Raw genomic sequence first — 6,073 nt, 5'->3', positions numbered from 1 at the left:
TTAATTGATGAAACGTCACCTGGGTTAACCAACAAAAAAAGTTAAAGTGGCTTTTCCGAGGTCATGAGTGGCCAACACAGCAAGAAGACACCTGATAAACACTGGATGATTGCATTGACAAGACATTTGCTTCTCACTATCTTCACCAGGGACAGAGTTTGGTGACATTCTGCAGGGAGGAATAGTGTAAGAAACACGCCCCTTTGCTGTCCATCTTTCCTGAGCGAGTCCTTGCTAAGCCATCCCTTGACAGAAAGCGCTGAGAAGAGAATAGGCCAGTAAAAAAGAGGAGGCTTCCCACCTCATCGTAGACCTATTGGTGCAAGAGAGGGTTTTTTGCGGGGTGGGATTGGGGGGTGCTTTTTAAAAGGCTCTCGAGGATCCCTTGAATAACTGAGAGGTGACAGGAACGCCAGGTCTCGCAATGAAAGCATGGGGAATAATTCTAAGTTGAATCTGACGTTAACAGCACACAGATAACACCCACTGGGCACTGCTTGGCTGAAGCTTGCGGTGGGCTAGGATCCGAGGGAACCCGGCTGAGGCCAGCGGCTGCAGCAGTACAAGGCGGGGCTGCCCCTGCACCTGTGCATCCCAGCTTCGGCTGGTCCCCTCACCCCGACAGAAGCAGCCGAGCCACATCGCACGGAGAGGCCACGTCCACGGTGGGGAGCGGTCAGCGAGCGAGGCTGGGGAGGGGGGCGCGGCTGCGGCGAGCTGTCCAGGGGGAGGCGGGAGGAGGAAAGGCGCCGCCGCCTCGCCCGCGGCGACACAGACGCTGGGAGCGGCCCTGGCGGTGAGTCGCAGCGCCTTCCCTCCTCTAGCAGGGAGCGGGAGCCGCAGCTGGGCGGGTTAGCAGCGGGACCCGAGCCGGGAGCGGCGGCAGGGGGAGAAGAGCTCTCGGTGAGGCGCGAGCCCAGGATGGCGGGGATCGCGGGGCCCCCCAGAACCCGGTCCTTGCAGCTCCTCCCCAGTGCCACCCACCTTGTCAATTTCCCTGCCCTCCCCCACAACCCCACGCCGGCGCCTTGCAGGGACCAACAAGCTTTAAACCGATACGCCCCAGGCTGGTGGCTAGAGAGGAGACAGCAACTTTGCTAGGGACCCGGCGAGGCGCGCTAGCTCGAAAGGGGGCGTCGGCGAGCCTGGCGGTCGGGGAATGTCCGGAGCATGCTCTCCCCGGGTCAGGGACGTCGGTACCGGCCCGGGCCTGCAGAGTCCACAGTGAAAAGCTGCAGGAAGCCCGTGGGGGAGGTGGGTGGCTGGGGAGGGGGCTAAGGGCCGCCGAAGGTGCTGCTGGAACCTGCGGCAGAAATCCGCTGCGTTTTAAAGAGAAAGATTCTCGTGTCTGGAACCTCGCGGGGCGGGGGAAGTGTGTGCTAGGGAGACGTGGAGAGTTTTCAGTGCATACCGGATTTATTTTTAGCTTCGGAGAAGCAGGATGTGCAAAGTGGGTTGTATCAGCCCGGGAGGGGCAGGAGGTCTCCCTGTCCGCAGGAAACAATACACAAGTTTCTCGCTGCAAATGCTTTCTGTAACTTTCGTGCAGAGAAGGGGGCGGATTGAGGAGGTGGGGAGGATGGAGGAAGACTTCATATGCTCTTCCTGCGGGTGAATCTGTCCGAGGCTGCAGGCTAGTCTGCCTGTGTTCCTAAAGGACAGCCCCCCAACTGAAGATGCAGGTTCAAGTCTTCAGTGGACTAGTATGAAACACAGAAGCCGAGGTGCCAAATTCAGCTCTCTGAGAAGGAAACCACAGAAGCCTTTGCTCAAAGTTTTCCTGATTCTGACTAATTGAAAAGAACAGTCATAGGGCACTGTGTTAACCGGGAGCTGGGTTGCTGGCCGAGTTTGGTTAGGCCGAATTGGCAAGGCTTGTGAAGTTTTTTACTCCAACTGGGAGATGCTTGAGTTTCATGCCCAAGGCAATGATGCCAGGGACTGCAAAGGAGGGGCATATGTGGTGGAGAGAAAGGTGAGAGGGGGAGGGACGCACACAGACGCGGAGTGTAGTGTAGTGGGGTGGGGTAGAGAAGCTGTAACTCAATATCCAGATACGCAAGCCAACACAGCTGTGGACATACCCAGCAAGGGTTTTGCAGCCAGATGTTATATTTGAGTTCTGGCTCAGATCAGAACAGCTCTTATGAGCTGGCCGCCTTCACCTCTCCTGTGGTTCCTGGAGCGAGAAGGATGCTGCTGGTAGGTATCAAACTTACCTCAGGGATGCTACACAAATTGGATGTGGCCCTCAGATCCATCAAGCTGGGTATAGGTAGAACCAAGTGAATGTGACCCTTTCCTATTTTTGTGGTTGTTGATTGATTTCCTTCTTGCCTGAATTGCTGCGGTTACATTCCAGCTGGCTTACCGCTCCCAATCAAAACCTTCTTGTTCCAGTTCATTCTACATCCTGTGGACAATCATTCTGAAAACAAAAATCTAAGCTAGTCCCTCTGGCTGACTTCCTTTGAAGGCTTGTCAGAAGCTTTCCAGATAAAACCCAGACTTCAAGAACACATGCAACGCTGTCCTAATCTCACCAAGCCTTTCTCAGGCAGCACCCCACCCCCATTAGCAGGAGCACCTGTCAGCCCCCTCCTTCCTGTCAACTCTTGTATCTACTTCCTATCCAGATGCTACCCACTGCAGTCAGCAGGCGCTGGATACTGCCCTTCCAGGTGGCTGTTCCTTTTCACGCTGCTGTAGCATCCTAGGCATAGGTACACAGGCACAGAATCACCCTGCATAGTGACCTATGGATGAATCTTCCTGCTAGGACTGGGAAAAGAGATTTGGGGTTTAGCCAGGTATTCACTGAATGAATAAGTTAAGCAAAATCTAGTCGCTTTCTCTCAAGCCAGAATTGAACACGGAGAGTATAAGGAGGACCAAGCAAGTCTTTGTCCTTAATTCATTATAAGAAAAGCATCAGAGAGTGCGGGGGAGTCGCAAGCCGGGCATTTCACCTTAGTTTTCACACCTGTCCTTTTTCTCCCAATATTTTTGAGACAGGATCTTAAGCAGCCCTAGCCCCAGCCTGCTCTGTAGCTGAGGCTAAGCTGCAGACCCCTGCTCCCATATAGTACACTCTGGGTTCATAGATAAGAGCTACTGGTCCAAGCTCAGATGCACTCTTCCAGTTGTTAGAGGCAGATGAGCAGTGGAGAAAATCCTAACTCCTCTTCCCTTAGCTTTTCCTCAAGCTTGGCTACAGGGTGGAAGAATACCTATCAAGTTCAGGGGATAAGAAAGGTCAGGGCCAGCCTGACTCTCTGGCCCTTCCTTGGGTTATCACTTCCTTCTGGCGTGGGTTTCCGAGGGTCTGATGAGAGTAAGAAACCTGTCATTGATGTCACGTTTCAGGCAATTTGCTGAGTGCTTAGGATATGTCTCAGAGCTTCCATTTCTGAGCACTCTGCAGCTGCCCCAAGGAGCCTGCAGTAAGCTAAGATGGTACCTTGCTCTCCACAGGCCTTCAGGCTGGCTTCAAGGCTTAGCAAGCAGGTTTGAGGGAAGAGCCTGCCTTTCCCTGTTTTAAAGGACTACGAATGAAACAAAAACAGAAATAAGAATGTGCAATACAGACTTCCTTCTTTATAGAAAAACCTAGCCAGCCCCTAGGCTGGAGCCACACAAGTGGGTTTCATTTTACATGTCATCTCTGATTGATTGGTAGTGGCTGCTTAGAAAGCTGGGGCCAGGCTCAGCAGGAGAGGAGGCTGTGGTCAATTAGTGATGTCTGTCAGGGTATGGGATTTGGAGGTGGTGACAGCTTTTGTCCTCATTCTTCCTATCCTAGAGACTCTCATTGGAGGACAGTGAAGGCAGAATTCAGGGACAGAAGGGACCCATAAAAGAAAGCAGGAACTTTCCACTGTGATGATAAACCACCACGCAGACAACACATTTTCTGTGAGCTCTGTGTGCTTTGCCTAGAGTATAATATTTGTAGTAACTTTTTCCCTCTAGGAAACAATTTTTTTCTTTAGACGAATTGACTTTATCCTGTGTGTATGAATGTTTTGCCTGCATGTATGTGTGTGCTGGTGCATGGACAAGTCAAAGAAGGCATTGGATTTCCTGCAACTGGAGCTATAACATGTGATCGTGGGAATCAAACCTGGGTCCTCTGCAGGAGCAACAAGGGTTCTTAACCCTTGAGTCATCTCTCCAGCCCCAGAAAACCTTATTTCAAGTAGAATTCAAGTCTGTTGTGTTAGGAACTCCCCAACGCAGACAATTTTTCTATTTTATTTTATTTTATTTTATTTTATTTTATTTGTGTGGATGTTTGCCTGCGTGTGTATATGCAACACACATGAGTCAGACCCCCTTGGAACTGGAATTGTGACTCAAGCATCGTTAGCAGAACCTGCCCTCTTGCTCATCTTGGTTTGCCCTCTTGGAGTTGGTGGCATTTTGGGCTCCTTCTTACTGTAGGCTATCTGGGGGGCACTAACCTTTACATGGTCTGGGTTTTGTACATCAGGCAGGAAGAGGGAGCCTCTACCTTGACATTGCTCACAGTGGCTCGCTCCAGCTCATTGTTGCATCTTAGATCTTTTAACTCCTGAGCCACAGGCTGAGGAGCAAGGCTACTTCTCTTGCAGAAACCTGATGCCATCAGGAGACAGGCCCTTTAATTGTGGGTTGTGAAACAGATGTTCTGTAGACTTCTGGTGGCACATCTACATTCCAGATGAGAGGACCAGGCTTTGGAGAATTAAAAAACTTAAAAAGGTCACATGGCTTATAATAAGTGGAATTTGGGACTGAAGAATCACAATGTACGCACTTAGATATACACACGTATTACTCGTGAACAGGATGGTTAAAGGGGGGTTACTAGGGCTCGATTCTCTGTTTCCAAAAAGACAACTCCATAACTTTGAGAAGTTAAAAGCATCTCCGGGTTGGAGAAAAGAGGGAAAAGGAAGACACAGGTCTCTCTCTCTCTCTCTCTCTCTCTCTGTGTGTGTGCGTGTGTGTGGCGGGGGGTGGGGGGGCTTCTCACATCCACGCATTCAAAGGATGATTCAGAGCAGTTTGGACCTGCTCTACACTGCGCTAGGTTCTCAGGATGCAGCAGAACTGGCTTGAGTTCCTGTGTTAGTCGTTTTGTGGCTGTTACCAAATACCTACTGTGGGTAACTCTAAAAGAGGAAGTGCATATTTTGCTTAGTTTCTGAAGGTTCTCTGTAGCTTAGTGCTTTGGGAACAAACTTTGGGAACTGGAGTGGCTGGCACAGACTGTTCACCTCATGATGGCTAGAAAACAGAGACTGGGATAAGAAGCAGCGGGAAGTGGGGGGGCAGGGGGGGCGCAATATGCCCCCACTGACCTACCCCACTCCCTCTAGCTAGGTCCACCTGAGAAAGTTTAAAGATTCTCCCAAAATTGCCTCACCAAGTGCAGACCTATGAGTCTATGGGAGACCTTTCCTATTGCAACCATGGCTTCTTCCTTTTAATTAATTCATGGAACAGATCAACAAGAGCTTGGACCATAACAGCAGTAATGGCATAGCATAAGAGCTGAGCTCATTTGGTGGGGACAAAGAGCTTTTGTTTAAGATTTGCTGAAGTAGTCCCAGGAACATGGCTTGTGTACTAAATGAGGAATAAGTATTCCTTAAATACATTAAAAGTGTGACAATATATAAATGGTATAAAGTTTGCCATTTTAATCACTTTAAGTGGACTATTTTGTGTCACTGAGAACATCTGTGTTACTGTGTCTCTGGCCACCCCTCTCTACAGCCTGTTTTTTCTCTTTCTGAACTGAAGCTCTGGGCTCATTAACAGTAGTTCCCCATTCTTCTCTCTCCTCAGTCCCTGACAGCCACCTTCCTCCTTTCTGCCCCGTGAGTCAGAGCATGTGATTGGTGTGGTGCCTAATATTCACCTTTTTGTGACTGATTTATTCCACTTAACTGAATGCCTTTAGGTTCTCCATGTTGTGATAGATACTGGGATTTCTTTCCTAATTAAGACCGAGTACATTCCATTGACTGCATACAGCAGACCGGCTCTCCATTTGTCTGTTGCTGGGCATGGCAGCGGCTCCCAT

At 50.1% G+C, this 6,073-nt stretch overlaps 1 protein-coding gene across 21 annotated transcripts in view; it reads left to right on the top strand.

Moving 5' to 3' along the window:
• Positions 1-279: 279 nt before the first annotated feature.
• Positions 280-6,073, top strand: part of Ncald (neurocalcin delta) — a 426,345-nt gene continuing 420,551 nt past the window's right edge. For 6 of the 21 annotated variants that reach the window (XM_030248649.1, XM_011245366.3, XM_030248653.1 and 3 more), the window contains exon 1: positions 739-903. The gene's annotated coding sequence lies outside the window, so the exon portion shown is untranslated. Of the gene's footprint in view, positions 904-6,073 lie in introns of all 21 variants that reach the window. The other 15 variants (XM_030248650.1, XM_030248647.1, XM_011245364.3 and 12 more) reach the window with 9 other exon arrangements.

The sequence above is a fragment of the Mus musculus genome, chromosome 15 (genome assembly GCF_000001635.26).
Source record: "Mus musculus strain C57BL/6J chromosome 15, GRCm38.p6 C57BL/6J".
NCBI lineage: Eukaryota > Metazoa > Chordata > Mammalia > Rodentia > Muridae > Mus > Mus musculus.
This window is presented reverse-complemented; position numbering and strand designations above follow the sequence as displayed.